Source organism: Oenanthe melanoleuca, chromosome 4A (genome assembly GCF_029582105.1).
Source record: "Oenanthe melanoleuca isolate GR-GAL-2019-014 chromosome 4A, OMel1.0, whole genome shotgun sequence".
In the NCBI taxonomy this organism is placed as follows: Eukaryota; Metazoa; Chordata; class Aves; order Passeriformes; family Muscicapidae; genus Oenanthe; species Oenanthe melanoleuca.
Genome location: NC_079338.1, coordinates 10,737,790 through 10,755,099, shown reverse-complemented (window position 1 = coordinate 10,755,099; position 17,310 = coordinate 10,737,790).

The following is a 17,310-nucleotide window of genomic DNA, read 5'->3' as shown; positions in this document are numbered from 1 at the left end:
GAGCAGCTACTATTGTATCAGATGTCTGGAAATTTTCAGAGTAATGGATTGAATTTTTCAAAGTTGAAATACTATTATTTGGTGCATGAGTACAATGACAGAAAAACCTTTGACAATAGTTTATGTAATCTCTTTCTTACTCTGAACTGGACACAATTTAGGAAAAAAATAAAAATGTTGTGCCTGCTTTTGTCTCAATTATTTGTGGAACTAAGTGGATTTATGCACTTGAAAAGCAGCAGCAATGTGACCCTTTTATTACTGATTGCAAAAATTGGAAAAACTATCTGACTAGACACCAGCAGTGTAGGAGTGCTATAAAAATCCTTGGAAAGGTGCAGCTTTCCTCTCCCCTTCCAGTGAATTGGCACCTCTGTCAGTGTGCTGACAGAGTGGGTGACCTGAGCTGCCCATGGAAACTGCAAATGGGGAAAACAAAACCCCCCACAGAAAAGCAGCAGCCTTTGTGGCTCCCTTAGCTGTTGTGTGCAGGAACCTGGAGCTCCCTGGAAGGGAGGAAGTCCCCCTGGTGCTAGCAGGACAGCTCCTGCTGGCATTAACTGAAAATGAGTGTTTTTCTCTGTGCAAATGGGAACTTTCATTTAGAGTCCTGAGCTTTCAGCCCTGTGCTCTCAGGAGAGCTGCTGGTGTTGAAGGTATGAGTTAATCAGGCAGGAATTGGCTCATGGGAGAATAACAGATTTTCCTTTGTATGGCTGGTTTTAAGTCACATAAAAGGAGATTGTTGGCTGCTGCTGTTTTTTTACCATGTTATTTGTAGGTTTTGTAACATCTGTAGGTATTGGTTGGACCTGAAAATGTTGATCATGAGAGGAACTGAGTAGTCTGGTCTCCTTGCCACAGTGCTTTTGGTGGCAGTGTCAAATTCTAAGGAAATAAGCGTGTTTACCTTAAAATGAAAAAAGAAATGGCAGGGTATTTATATTCTGTTAAAACATTACTAATTTGTCTGTGTAGATTTTCTTCATCTGACATGAATGTCAAAAACATGGTTTGCTGTAAAATGGAAAAATTGCTCTTTATTAACCACCTTATTGTTTATCCTTCTTGTGCCACAAGTTACAGAAAAAATGTTTTGGCTGTTCTTTCTTCTGAAATACCTGTTTCTGTTTATTTTCATGCCTTACACTGTTCCTTTGACATTATTGGGGTTTTGATTCTTTCATGTTGTCTTTTTCAGCAATTTTCCACTTTTCTAATTGCTCCTCAGATCTCAGTTTGCCCAGAATGGATTTAATGGTTTGGTGTAAGGTCACCTTTCAGAGGCTTGCAAAGGCCATTTTGAAGTGTCCTCAAACAGCTTCTAGTAATCCCAGAAAGAGATGGGGAAAAAGCAGACTGTTATTTCTTGGATCTGTGTGGCTGCTGAGCTTTGAGGACATATTCTATGGGTCACAGGTCTTGGCTTTTCCCAGCTCAGGATAGTGGAACAGAGGCTCTTAAAATGAATCACTGATTTACTGTCCTAGATATGCTTTGTCTTGAAGAACCCATTGGTTTTAATGAAGTTTCTTTCATATGTGAGTGTTTGTCCAACACTTTCTTTAAGACAGAATGTGTTTGCCAGAAATGAAAAGACCTTCTAGGAGTATGAGTTAAATCAGTGAAAATCAAATGAAACAAAACCACCCCAAAACAGTAATAATAAAAATAGTACACAAAACTCAGAAAATGAAATCCTGCTGATCTCATGGCACTGCCATTGTTGTTCCTGTAGAGCCTGTGTTGAAGTTCCCCCCAGAGTCCTTTCAAACCCTGCCCAGTGCTCTGGGCTCCTGGTTCAGAGTCCTGGCATTTCCTCTGTAACTGTTCTGCAGGTGTCTCTTCACTAGGGCTGGCTTGAGCTGTTTTTCTCTGCCTGGGTTGTAAACTGATCCCTTTGAGGTGAGCTGATGTATCTGTACAGTAATAATGAGGTACTCCTGTGCTCTTGCACAGAGCTGTTCATGGGTGAAGCTCAAAGCACACCTTGAGGAGATTAGGTGCAGTGGCTTAGATCTGTACACATGATGCTGAAGTTTCTGGACTAGCTCAAGGTTACCTTGAGCCAGCAGCAGATGTAGGAGCAGAACCTGCACTTCCTATGTTCCTCTGGGGTCCATCTGTCATGTTGTACTGCTGCAGCTTCTGTTAAACACAAATTGCAAGCAGCTCCATAACTCTTGATGTCTGGCTGGATTTTCAACATCCTCTGGTACTGCAAAGTCAAGAATTGGCGCTGCTGAAAGAGAGTAACAGGCATATTATGTAACTTCTTTTTAAATTAATTTTTTTAAGATGGTGTTTGAAAGGTGATATTGCTGTCTGTAAAGCAGAAATTTGTTTACTTATAGGAATAGGATAAGATCCTCTCAAGAGCATGAATCATATTCGTATCTGTGGCTAATGCTGCATTAGCTATGAGGCCCCAGAATAGCTAATTCCAGTTTACAGCTGGACCTGTGGCTCATGTAATGATGGTGATGCTCAGTCAGTTTGCTGCAGGTCAGTCTCAAGGCATAAAGCTCCATGTGAGGAGTGGAGCTGAGTGCAGTGCAGGGATGCTGCCCTGTCCTGATGTGGTGAATGCACTTGTGATGCAGCCACATCCAGCAGATGTGTTCATTCCCTTTTTCAACCCCAACATGTCACTGTTCCAGCAGGGACAGGTGGGGCCCTGGGAATCTGCTGATGGCTGCTGCAGCTCCTGCAGTGTGTGACTCGCCCACACTTGCTGTGTGTCAGGGAAGGTGGAGACACAAAAGGGGAGGGCAGAGGCACCAAATGTTGCTGTCACCAAGTCTCCCTTGCTGCAGTGAAGGGTGATTAAAGAGGTAAGTTAATCAGATGGCACTGGGAAGTTACATCCTGCAAGGAATTCAGGAAGGCTCCAATGGTCATGGATAGTTGAGTGAAATCACATTGTTATAGCTTAACTTCATGCACTAAGGTAGCTCTGAGGTGCTTCCCTGCATTTTAAAGCTTTACAAAGCTTCTGTTCTTGATAAGTGTTTGCCTTGTGTCTCTGTGCTTTCTAGTCATGCCCATCCTGTGAGCTTGGCTGCTGTCCCTGAGCTGTGCACATCAAGTTCTGCACTGTTCCTTGGTTCTGACGAAGTTATTGCTCCCAGGGAAAAAAAAAATTAAATGTGTGTTCACTGTGGAAGGAATAAGCAGAGATAATAGTATTTAGCAATATGCATTTGTAACCCATCTCTGAATTAACAATTCAACAGTTACTGTATCAGGTCACTTGTAAGAATGGTTGCTTCGTTGTATGATTTTCAGTGGCAGAGTATATAAAATTTCACAACCTATTCTTATTTAGTGGTAAGTTACATTTACTTCAAAGTTTCCTGGATATTGACTGAATTGCTTTTTACTAATACAACGACATCCCTTGTAAATCAAAATTGATGGCCTTGACTCATGCTCTTTATATTTTTTGTCCACCTAAACAGCCCACAACTACTGCTGGATAAGTATTTGAATGTTCTGCCTGTCAAATATGCCCCATCACAAACTATTGTTTAACAAAGCAGGTTTTCCAATGTCTTTCAATTTTTTGTAAAAATATATAACTAGGAAGTACTACAGGCATTCTTCCTCTCCCAACCTATAAATTCCATCTAGTTAAATTTTGAGTAAGAACAGTAAATTGTTGTAACACAGAAAAGCAGTGTGAATTGGGACATGTTTATGGCACTTGGAACCCAATATTTGCCTTTGAATCTAGTCCAGAGTGGTGATGCTATGACTGTACACAGTGGCTGATATGGGAATGTTGGGTACTTCTGTGAAAATCTTGAGGTTTTGGTTTATTGTGTCTGTGTAAATGCCACAGTTCACCCAGACTGTCCACAATATCAGCTCTATATAAAACACTGGCTTGCTCCTGCAGCACCACTTTTAGTGATCTTCTTGGTAGACCAGAGATCCAGAACTTGCATGTTGGGAGAAGTGCCTGTTCACTGATTTCATTAAAATGAAAGAAATAATGTCCTGTAAGCTTTTTGATTGTCTTAGCTTTTGCTACAACTTGTTATGAGCCCTGAATTTTGAGTTTAATTTAACTTGGCAATATGTGTCTAACTTCTCCCTTTCCATAGCTGTCAAAAAGCCCTTTATTTATTAGTGCCTACAATGTAGCTCTATCTGCACTTTAGATTTAAAACATGATCTTTAAAAGTGACAACCAATATAACACTGGGTGTCAGCAGCACATCCATCATGTCAGAGTGCTGTTTAGGAAGATAAAAATGATGAGATGTTGTTTTAGCAATATTTACATGTCTCTTCTCTCATACCTCACTTCTGTGCTACCCATTGCTCTTTGGGGTCTGTGTAGAGCTCTGCATCCTGCAGGTTGGAAACAAGTGCTGTGTTCAAATGGCTTTGCAGTGCTGAGCACATCAAGGACATTGCTCTTCTATAAAAGGAAACTTTGGAGGTTTAATCTTGACAGGAGTCATGAGTTTTTTAAAAAGTATTAAAAAGTGTGTAAGCATTTGAAAGTCAAACAAAAGTCCTTAAACAGCATGAATTCCTTTCTCAAATCTGTTTTTACTTAAATCTTTGACTAGGATTTCATATGTCTCTGAAGTATCTCATCAGTTTATTAAGAATATCTGTAAATCTCTCTGCTCACCATGTAACACCTAACCCAGAGCAGGATTTTTCACCTCTACTGTGAGCATGAACTTTTTATTCAGAGCAGCCATCTGATGAGTCATTCTTTCATTTTTCCAGTGGAAATTAATTGTCTTTTTCTGGCATATTTCCTTCTCCCAATATCTGGAATAAAATGGATAATAATGTTCTTTTTCTGTCACAGATCTGTAATTCTTAAAGGGAAGTTCCCTTGGAGATAGATGAATTACCTGTAATGCTTTTGTTTACTTGTCCTGTAATGTAGCAATAGCTGTATTTACTGGAGATCTTTTAAAAAACCGATGGCTGTGTTTTTCTTCCCATCAAAGACCAAGCCCAGATACCATCAAAGTCAGTGGGAAACTACTGACTTTTTCAGGCTTGCATTAGAGCTATGGGCACTGCAGAACACTTGAAGGCAGAGCTTATATCCAAACACCTTTCTTCAGAGCATCTTTAATGTGTTTCCTCTGATAGCAGGGAAGCAGCATTATGGATAACCTTGGACAGGCTTATTTCTAAAGGTGGGAGCTGCACTCCAGTGTCAGAGCACAACTCATTCTCACAGAGGAGGCCTTTTCTGGAAGCAAGGAGGGCTGGTAATTATGCAGTGCTCTCTCTCCAGACACTTTTTTGCACTCCCAGCAAGCTGGACCTGAATGCTTTCATGCTAGGAAGGGTTAAGTGGTTTCTGCTGCTTATGACTTCATTGCTCTGGCTTTTCTGTGAACAGAGCAGCCTGCATGGTGCTCTTGCAAGGCTTTGCAGGGACCTCCATCCATCTTCACCTGTGTGTTTCCCTTACTGGTACCAGCCCCTAAATATAATTCCACCTCTCAGATAGTGCCTTTCAGCTCTCAGATGAATTTGTAAAGCTTACAGAGTGCACTCTCTCACCCTTGGGTGCTGAGGACAATTTCTGAGCTGGTTACTGTGAACAGGTTCCTGTACCTTGGTCTGATGATTCAAGGTGTCCTGGGGTACACAAACAAATATACAGGTAATGCTTGCAACCCCCAAATTCTAGTAGAATAAAGGTTTTAAAAAGTGTTAAAATAGCAAGGCAGGTTATTAGAAGAAGAAGGCTTTACCTCTGCTCCCTCTGCATCTCGTTTTCTGAGGGTGGTTAACAGCTGTCTCTGGCCTGTCCAGAGGAGGATGACCCTGGTAAAGGAGGGGACTGGGACAGCCTTGGCCACCTCTCCCTTTCCTCATCTCTTTATCCCCACTTTGTGACTGGGGCTGGGAGTAACCCAGATCTTCAGCACTGTCTATCCTTGCTCTCCTGGATTTTAAAAATTCCCAATTTAATCACAATATAAATTAAAAGCATTGAAACATTCTTGACTTCATTTCAGTAGCTGTTCTGTGTGTCTTCCTGAATATTTAAAACAGAGCAATTTGGCTTTGCACATTAACTGCTAAGAGAAATATGGTGTAAATATTGGTAAAATGTATAAAGTTTAGTTTGCTATGGTGCACACTCTAAAAAACCCTGACAAACCAACCTGATATAAGAATATATAAGACACTTGGCAAACCCTTCTGAGATAAGCATCACATTTAATGTCTGTGTATGTTTTGTTAATAACCAGTTTCAATAGAAGAGCAAAAGCATAAACAAGTGCTTACAAAGTTTTCCTTTGGAAACTCTGAGATCCACAGCTATACACAGAATAAATAATATGGAGAAGAAAAAGGAGGTCTAACTTCTACCAATATCCCTTAAGCAAATGAAAGCCATTTGTACCATATGATGGCAGATGTCTTTTTCCAGACATGAGGATAAAGACTGACATAAATATCTCACCCTGTTAGAAGGGAAATTACAATTGTTTTTTCAGCAGTCATTTTTTCTTCTTTTTGGTAGTAGCACCCATACTACAGGGAAGGTAACTGAAAACTGTCCTCCTTTCTTCACTCTACTGAAGTTTTAAATGGTTGAAATGGAAACTTCTAACTGTCACTGCAAAAAAGACAAGGTTGGTAGGACAGCAGGCTGTCCCTCAGCAGCTAATGACTGAGTGCCAGGTAACATTAGGGCTAGGGACTGTTTCATAATCACCTTTGGAGATATCTAATATTTCTTGTCCTTTCTATATTTCTTATTTTTGCCAAAATAAAAGCTGTGTGGTAGGTAGCAGAACTACAAAATGTATGCATACCTAATCTGATTCTTTTAGAGAAGCTGCCTGGTTACCAATGGAAACTGAAGTGAAATGCAGGTAGGTAACATCTTAAGCACTTAGCTTAACTTTAAACTCTGGAACTAAGGTCACATATGCCCCTATGTCTCTCTTCAGGTACCCTAGCATCCTGATGACCTCTAGATATAAGAAAAGTCCTGCCAACTGGGACAAACCTGATTATCTGAATAGAAAGATATCTCAAAGCCTCCTCTTGTCTCTTTTTAAGTGAGGAAGAAAGATCTTCTAAAACTCTATGTAGCTGACAGAATATGAATGCTGAAATGTCCATGTGTTAAGCTTGCTTAACCAGCCTGTGTCTAAATCTGGATTAACCCATGGAAACAATTCCAAACAACAGCGATTTAAATGGCTTAGAAGTTTTGCATTGAGTTTTTGGATTTGTGACAAAATTAAAGTTCATGGTGTTTTTTCAGTACTGCTAAGCATCCTTTATCTAAAACTGCTCTGAAACAGATTTTCTTTTCTATACATTTTTGCTCCTGGAGTATGTGCTTCTTGAGTATTTGTATCTTGAAAGAGTGTGTAAGAACATCTAATTTCTTTGTAAAATATGCTGTTTAATCAGTTTTTCATCCAGGTAAGTATGCCTGGAATACTTCTGATCATTCCCAGGTTCCAGATGGTTCCCTTCATTGCATGTTTCTACAATACAGAGATGGCAGCTTTAATTACCTTTCTAAGAGCACATGATGATTTTTAGTTGGTTGATATCAGTCAATCTGTCTTATAATAGCATTTTGTCATTAATATTTTTGTTCTTTAAAGACAAATTGTGTGATCTATCTGTACATAAAAGGGAAAACCTTTGTTTTTGTTTGGTAGTTGAGATTTTTCTTTTGTGAGATTTCTTTAGTTGAGATTTAACTTTTGTGAATACCTTGTAACTTGCCCTGTATTTTGGTGAATCTGGCCCTTGAGACTATAGGAGTTGGCAGCAGAAACCATGGGATATGTGGGCAGGTGGATGAATTAAGGGAGAACTTTAAAAATGAGCTTTTAAAGGTAAATTGCTTTCAAGGAGAATTTCATTAAAGCATTTATTTTCAACACCATGCCTGGAAACCCATTTGTTTTGATCTGTGGTACCTTATTTAGATTAACAGTTACCCTAAACCCATAATAACCATGATAAAAGTATGTAATCATTCTCATCCTAAGAGTTTGGGAGTAATTGGATTTTTTTTTACTCCTTTTAGTAGAGTCAGCTTTACTAAACTACAAACAGCTGGGACCAGGGCTCTAAACTGGGGCTCAGCTGATGTGGTGGGGCCCTGATTTCCTGTGGCTGTGGGAGTGAGCTGGGGTTTGCAGATGGATTCACTGCTGCTGCTGCTCCAGCCAATGATTTTCTCTTTCCAGCTCTTCACTGCATTTGTAGTGCTTTAAAAGATCTGCACAGGAGAAAAAGCCTGCAATCATGTTGCAAGGGGAGCCTGGGATTTTGAATGTTCAGTGTTCCTTCTTGCTGCACAAACAGGAAGGCTGGTAATGTGCACCTCAAATACCAAGTATTAGTGCTGGAAAGCCTTTTTTGAGGCAGATCATAAGCCTCTAAAGGGAGATCATGATCCAAGTGCTGATGCAAGTGATTATATCACTGTGAATGGAACTGCCAAGAAACAATTAAAGAAATGTCTTGTATTCTTTCTCTTTCCAGTCAAGATACAATCGTTCATGTAACTATCACACTCTTTATTTTTTTGCTGATAATTGACCTAATATACTACTTAGAAAACATATACTGATTCTCTCAGGACTGATTTATGGTGTGATAACATTTAATTTGTTACTTTGCTTCAGAAGCGTGGTAACTTTAGATGTAGAATGTTTTCATAATATACTGAAATTTCTAATTATGAAGAAAAATGTGTATTTTAGACTGAAATATTTTAAATAAAACCAGCTTCTCTTAAGCATTGTTGGGGTGTGGGAGAATCATTGAATTGGTAAATACTGGTCATTAGTACACTAGTGTCCAGTCAGGAATATCCACTGTTGGACACACAGTAGAGCATCTGCTGAGGGATGTTGGTAGCCATGGGGATGGGGAAAATCTAAAATCAGCCACCCCAAGGGATGGCTCAGGGGAGTTTGAGACAGAACCTTCTTGGAGGTGCTCCTTGAAGGGCGAGAGGCACCAGGTATTTGGGGTGGAGCCCTCCCAAGGACCATCCCAATCTGAATTATTATTTCAGCCTGGTTCTCCTTTCAGTAGTTTTAAAGCTCTGCTGCTCCAGCCTGTGAGTTTACATCCAGCTGATAACGTCTGGGGCCTGCTACCCAGTCACTCTGAACTTCTGTGGATACAAATTCCCTATTTCTCAGCCTTCCTGTTACAACTTCTGTATTCTGTCTGTGTGCTGCCAAGTACTACTGGAAGTATTGGTAATCTGTAAGGATTTATTAAAATCTGTTCTCTCTGAGGTCTGGAAGAAATTTTCTCATAATTTACCAAGCTGAATGCATAATAAGCACTTGTATCACTTACTGAATTCCTAGTGATATGTATTTCCCAATGGACTGGTGGATATCCTTGCAAATCATCTTCTTTTATGAATGTTTATGTATCAACTGTCACTTCCAGTTTTGCTGGTTTTGTTTAAGAACATTGCACAGATAATGGCACTTGGCCCAAAGGAAAGATGCCTCAAAGTGTAATGGGGATTTCTTTAATGAGGTTTGTTATTATTTGTAATGCACTGACCTGGTGATGAATCAGGCTTTTATTGTGTACTATAAAACCCACAGGGCAAAACAAGTCTTAGTTTTAAACTAATTCCAACCAAAGCATAGGTTAAATTTTAACAGAGCTGACTATCAAAAGAACAAAGCATGTTAATAAAAAAAAAAAAACTTTCGGGCATAGAAATGAAAACAATTATTCCTGATTTAATTAAAGAAGCAAAGAAATCAACTGGTCTGGAGTTGTGGCTATTTGTGAGCTGTTTCTCACTTGTACAGAATGCACATTTGACCTTTCGATAGAATACAGTATCTCATGGAAGAGAAAATGTCTCATTAAAAGTGAAAGTGATAGATAGCATCTATTAATCAATGGTATGGAAATTCTTTGGGCCTCAACCTTCGCGTTTAGATGTATCTCTTGGGAATCAATATTGTTTCCAAGTAAATAAAACAAAATCAATAGAAGACATGTGTTTCATTTTGGTTGGAAATCATTAGTTCTCAGTATTTCTTAACCTTAAGCTGTAAATAAAATCTTTAGAAAATTGTCTTTAAAAAATAAACAATACTGCAGAGACCTATACATGTTAAGTCATTTGCACTAGAGCACCTTGCAAACATCTAAGAGCCACTCCTGTGTTCATTCTTATTGGAAAAAGACTGTGCTGATTCTGGATAGAGTTAGTTTCTCCTAAGTAGCTGGTATGGGGCTGAGGTTTGGATTTGTGCTGGAAACAGTATTGATAACTCAGGTATTTTCTTTAGTACTGAGCAACACTTACCCTGAGCCAAGGCATTCTCTGCTCCTCACCCCACCCCAGCAGCGAGAGGCTGGGGGTGCACAAGGAGCTGGGAGGGGACACAGCCAGGACAGCTGACCCCAGCTGACCTGAGGATATCCCAGACCACATGGCCTCATGCTCAGCATGTATCTGGGGGAGGAGGAGGAACGAGGGGTATTTGGAGCGATGGCCTGTGTCTTCCCAAGTCACTGTTATTCTGCTGTCTGGGGATGCAGAACACCTGCCTGCCCTGGGGAAGTGGGGAATGAATTCCTTTTTCTGCTTTGCTTGTCTGTTCATCTTTTACTTCTTAAACTGTCTTTATCTCAACAAGCTTTCTTATGTTTACTCTTCTTTTTCTCTCCCTGATCCGGCTGGGAGTGTCTGTGTTAGGCTGAGTTACCAGGTGGGGTTAAACCACAGGCTGCAAGGAGGATTCTGCTTGAAAATATCCATCAGTGACTGGGGGGTCTGTATTAGGAATAAAACATTCTGGGTTTTTTTTCCCCTCACTCCTTCTTATGTCTTCCCATTTTTCTACTCTTCTTTGGAATCTGCCACTGTAGAAAATGCTAATATAAAACACCAGGCTGCCAACTTTGTTTCAGCCATTTTTCCTTTTCTCTGTCACTCCCTTCTTGTATAAGTTTCTCTCAAAAATGTGACATCATATCTGGTGTCATAAAAGCCACTAGAATTGCACAAATGTTACTATGGCTTTGCTTTTCCTTCTGCTGTGACTTGGAGGAGGATATTGGGCTGTGGTCGTTTTCTTAGAAACAAACAAACCCCACCTTGATTTGGGATGTAAAAAGCTCAAGGATAACCAAAAACCTGCTGTCTTAGGTTACTCCTGAAGGCTTAGATTGGACAACAGCTAAAGCTTAAAGAAGACAAATAGTAACAGAGGGTGTGGAGCAGAGCAGAACACAAACTTCTCTGCAGGAAGCTAAGAAGCCAGTGAGTCATTTTCCTCAGGGACAGAAGCAAGAGCCATTTATCACACAAAAATAAACCAGTGAATTTGGGGACACTGCCTATACTGCAGTGCAGCATTACATAGTCACTATCCTATGTTGTTTCATTGAGTTATTATGTTGTAAAGTTCACACAATCCCCTCAGCTGAGCACCTGACTGACATTACCCAGGTGCTCAGGAAAGAATGGGCCTATTGTGAAATTGTATCCTCATTAGATGTAACCTGCTGTAACATTCTCCCTGCTTCCTATCACAAAAAGCCTAATCAGTGTCCTTGTTTTCTTCTATTGGATGATTCATACAGAGATGAAAGTATTGTAGTTCCATCTTGCCTAATGTTTTTCACAATGTTGTAACCCACATTTCTGAAGTTAGTTTTGCTTGAAAATATATACTAGGGGAAAAGAGAATGAAAACTTGGCTGCAGAAGGTAGAGGGTGCTTAAGACACACATTAAGATGAAAGTGTAAAGGAATTTTCTTTGAAAATGTTGAATATGCAGTTAATACAGAACCAGATTTAATACTAAGAGAAACAACTTGGCAGCAGGAATGAAACCTCAACAAATCTGTTAAACGCTATCAAGAGAAGAGGTAGCTGGTGGAAGAAAGAAGTAGGGCTAAAGAAGCTCAGATTGGAGTCGAATGAATATGGCAATAAAGTATTTGCAGACATTCCTGTAAAACCTGCTGATTTGATTTGCTGCTATTGCCTATCATTTTAATCACTTACAAACATCTGGTTCAGCTAATTCTTATTCACAAGAACAAAACACAGAAGACAAAAGCAGCATGGAAACTTGTGTAGATTTCTGAGGTATTCCCACTAGAAGCGACTTAGTCCTTTTGAAAAGTTTTTTTTCTTTTAATTTGCACAAAAGGCTATCAGAGTTGCATGTGTAACGAGGAAACTCTTGAATGCCACGACCTGTTTGTACAGCATTTGTGAATTAAAGGAAGGGAAGAGTTCTGATACATGGTGTAGATCCTGTAAAGATAGGAAAAAGTCATGAAGGGACAGGTATGAGTAAAATGTGGCTATCAGTATATGAGCAGAGGTGGTCTGGGGGTATTACACCTTTCAGTTTAGTTAAAAGGTAATCCAAAGCCTACAAGAGTTGATTGGTTAACAGCAAACCTTTGATATCAATGCATTACATAAACTTTTAGTACTGTATGGTTTATAGTGCAATAAATCCACCTTCTCTGAAGTTGCAGCCTTTTGCCAAGTGCCACAGGTGTGTGGGTGCAGCATCACTTCATGGCGGCTTTGTTGCTTCAAAGTGTTTTGCTAGTTTAAGTGAGAGTGATGGGGTTTGTGCAAGTTCAAGTTTCATATCTCTCCACTGTCCCAGTTTTAAGCCAAATCAAATATTCTTTGCTCTTATATAGCAGGAAGTACATAATAATGTATATTATAGTGAACTAATGGTATGTTTCCTAAAAATGTAAGAGTTCTTTCTGTGCCTAGAACAGTGTACTTTTCTGATCTTCAGCAGAAATGCCAGACTATCTTATTTTACATTTGTCCTTTCTCAGATACACTGTGTGGTCTCTAACATCTGCTTCAGTCCCTATGAGACCCAGCTCAGAGGGTGAAGCTTTATTAGGTCATCTTTTTCATTTTTGTTGCCATTTTTAAAACTTCCCATGTGAGATGTCAGCTGCCTGCTTCCCCCTGAGGTATTGGAAGCCTTTTGCCCCACAGCAAGGGAAAGAACACACCAGTCCTCAAGGAGCTGCCTGGGGGGAGCAAGGCTAAAAGTCCTTGTCCAGAATGGATTTGTGCCCATGTGTGGTGGCTCTATTTCACACTTTAATTTTTCTTTTGTGTTAAAGTAGGTGAAGAAAGGTCTAGAGCCCACATCTACTTTTAAGCCTTGGGTTTTTTTATTCTTCAGTTTTTCCTGCTGTAACTTTGTCAGTTGGGGCTGTTGGTCTCACCACATCTTTCAATGACATCTCTGTGCCTGTGCAGAGGAGTGATTACAGCTCAAGGAAGTTCTCTTCCTTGGAAAACATGGCTCTCAAAGAACTACTAGATCTTGTAGCCCAACGCTGAGTTCATAAAGAAGGTCTTGGGGCCACTCTGGGCCCCCTTTGGTGTCAGCTCCTTGCTCAGTTTTCCAGTACCTGTAGGGTGCTGAGGTTTATCACTGCCTTTGAGGCTTCATTAGGTGTGTGGAATTCCTGGTTCAAATCTACACCAAATGACGTTTACATAAAATGCTGGTAGACCAAAAACGTCATCAGGTGGATATACTTGGATGGGTGAGTATCAGCATTTTCCTGGACTGAAACTGCAGCCTTTGCTGCACATCATTCTCCAGACAAATCCTCTTCCTGCCATTCTCTTGTAGAGGGAGACAGGCCTCTTCTCCCTGGTCGCACATTCAGCTTATCCAAATCTTGCTCCAAGTTTCACTGTATTTCTGAGTCCCATGCCTGAACACCCTGTTCCTCAACTTTTGCAGAAACAGAAGTTGTGACTATAGATATCTAAGTGCATATGCTAAACTCAGGTTGCATCTGCAGCCTCCAGCCATTGTTCTTAACTTGGTTTCTGCCTACTTTCATATTCTCTTAATTCTTCCTCAAGATGTCAAGGGAAATGTTATAATATGAGAAACATTAAGTTGCACTTACTGAAACTGAATAAACAATTTCTTTGATTGTGCAAAGATTTTTGTATGTTCTTGTCATGGTTTGACACTGGCCAAATGCCAAGCACCCATGAAAGTTGTTTGCTCGCCCTCTTGCTCTCAGCAGGGCAGAGGAGAGGGAAGAAAAGTTAACAAAGGGCTCATGAATTGAGATGAGGACTGGGAGAAAAACACTCAAAGGGCAAAAAAGGTTCAAATTTACAGGTATAAAGTAAATTTATTATTAACAGAGTCAGAGGAGGATAATGAGAAGTAAAATAAGCCTTTAAAACACCTTTTTTCCCCTCAGCCCCTCCCACCGATAGTGCAGGCAGACAGGGCATGGGGGTTTTGGTCAGTTTGTCACCTGAGATCTTCTGTTTGTTCAGGGAGAGGAGTCTTTCACAGGAGACAGTTCTCTGTGAACTTCTCCAGTGTGACTCTAGTCTCATGAGCAGCACTTCTGCCAAAACTGCTGCAAAACTGCTGCTCCCACCGGCAAACAGCGTTCCCAAACCTGCTGTGGGTGGGTCAGTTCCCATCAGGTGCAGTGCTCTAAGGACAGGCTGCTCTCGTTCGGAAGCAGGGCTCTCTCTCTCTCGGGTCTCACTGGGTCACAGCTTTCTCTGGCACCCACCCGCTCCAGCCTGAGCGCTTCTCCCACGGGCTGTGGGTGGATTTGTGCATCCCCCGTGCACTCCATGCATCACAGGGGGACAGTTTGTTTCACCACGGCCTGCAGAGGAATCTCGGCTCCGGCTCTTGGAGCACCTCCTGCCCCTCCTTCTGCACTGACCTTGGTGCCGCCGTGTTCTTTTCTCTCACATGTCCTCACCTCCTCCTCTTCTCTGACTGAAGAGAAACTGCTGCCTGTAGGTACCACTGCCAACAAGTTCCACCAATTCAAAGATTCCCCCAGGATCCCTCAGCACTGAGAGGTTGATCTTACAGTATCACAGAATAACTAGGTTGGAAGAGATCTCCAAGATCATAAAGCCCAACCCACACCCTAATACCTCAACTAAACCATGGTACCAAGTGCCACATCCAGTCTTTTTAAAATGCTTCCTGGGATGGTGACTCCACCACCTCCCCAGCCAAAGCATTCCAATACTTTACTATTTTTTCCATAAAGAACTTCTTCCTAATCTCCAGCCTGTATCTCTCTTGGCTCAGCTTAAGGCTGTGTCCTCTTGTTTTGTCAGTTGTTGCCTGGTGAAAGAACCGAGCCCCACCTGGCTACAGCCACCTTTCAGGGAGTTGTAGAGAGTGATAAGGTCACCCCTGAGCCTCCTTTTCTCCAGGCTGAACAACCCCAGCTCCTTCAGCTGTTCCTCACAGGGTTTGTGTTCCAAGCCCCTCACCAGCCTTGTTATCTCCTCTGGATGTGCTCAAACATCTCAACGTCCTTCCTAAACTGAGGGGACAGAACTGGACACGGCACTCAAGGTGCAGCTTCACCAGTGCTGAGTACAGAGGGAGAATGACCTCCCTGCTGCTGCTGGCCACACTATTCCTGATCCAGGCCAGGGGCCATTGGCCTTCTGGGCCACCAGGGCACACTGCTGGCTCATGTTCAGTCAGCTGTCAGTCAGTACCCCCAGGTCCTTCCTGCCTGGGCACTGCCCAGCCACACCGTTCCCAGCCTGTGGCGTCTCATTTAGGTTCAGCCTCGGGGAGTCTCCGCCACGTTTTCGCTGCCGGCCGGGCGGCCCCGCTGTCACTGTGTGGGCAGAGGCGGCGGCCGCGGCGCTGGCGCCGCTTAACGCCTCTCCTGGGGCGGGCACCGGCAACGAGGAGCTGCTGGCCCTGGCCCTGCTCTCCCTGGTCCGGCCCTTGCGGCCCCGGCCCTGCCGGCCCGGCCCTTGTGCCGCAGCGGCGCTGGCTGGGGTGGGCTGGGCTGGGGCTGGGCTGGGCTGGACCGGAGTGGGCCGGGCTGGGCTATCCTCAGCTGGGCTGGCCTGGGCTGGGCTGAGCTGGCCTGGGCCGGGCTTGGCTAGGCGGGCGGGCCCGGCAGGCGAGGCTCGCTGCAGCCGCCCCGAGGTGCCGCTGCTGCGTTGTCGCGGCTGTGCCGGGATGGGCCCGGCAGCGGCGCCTCGCACCCCTGGGAAAACTGCCCGTGTCCTGCTTTGATTTTCTTCTTAAATGTGTCATCACAGAGGCATTACTAGGCTCTCTAATTGGGCCAGCAGCACGTGCATCTTCAGAGCCATCAGAGATTGGCTTTGTCTACCCCTGTGACCCCCTGCTACCAAGAGCCGGGCTGTGCCGAATCAGCGCAGTGCTTGACTGCATCGGGTGGGTGTCTGCCCTGGCTGTAGGGGGCACTGCTGAATATGTGCATGCACGTGGCAGAAGATTTCAGCAGTCTCAGTAACACATTATTCGGGATCTTCATTTATGAAAGTTGGCATTTGCGAGTAAAAAGACTTGCACAAATCTAGTAGAGAAAAATATTACTTTCTCCTTTCCCCTCAGACTGACATTAAAATGAGTCACAGCGGTGGTTTTGTAATTGTTTGTTCTTACAAGTTCCTTTGCTAAGGCAATGTTCTTATTGTTAAATTGTTTATTCCTGCTCTAGCTTTGTGTTCCTGTATGTAGATGTAGAGAAGAAACCACCTTCAACCCACAGTGATCATCTGCTGAAATTTGATTTTTGAGTGACTCTGGAAGCTTGGAAATGGTATTTTGTAAGTGATCTTTTCTAAAGTTCCATTCTAATCTGGATTAAAGGAATCTCTTATAGAAGGTTTGTGATAACGTCTAAATGCTGTCACTGCTGACTTCATTGTAGATTTCAAACAAAGGGAAATTACTCAAAAACATTTATTTCATGTGTCTTCTTTGAGACCAAAGGTAGCAATTAACAAGGAAGTATTGCAAGTTAGGAGTCCTTTTTGCTGTCAATAACTGTCATGCAAGATACATTAGTTCCCTTACAGGCACTCTGGCACAGGAATTTTATACCTCCCATAAATTTAAGCATGATTTATTGTGAGAGGATCACACAAGGGCTCCTACTAAATAATACGTGTTACGGTTATGATAATAATTTCTTTCATGACCTAGTGACAGTAATGACAAGTAAATGGTTGTCTTGTTGGTAGCAATGCAAATATATCTCAAATGGGTCTGGAGACAGAGAGCCTTTGATCTAGTGTCCAGCTCTGTGTTGTCACTTCACTTGCTATTTTGATCCTGAATTTATTCCAGCTTGAAATATGGTTTGCTTGTAAAACATTTTATAATATGCTAGTTTTACTCCATTTAGTTGTGTTTTGCTGATTGGGTGAATTCAATAGATGCTGTCATTAATTGCTGTTAGTCAAATAAGAGGTAAAACCACCATGAACTCATAAA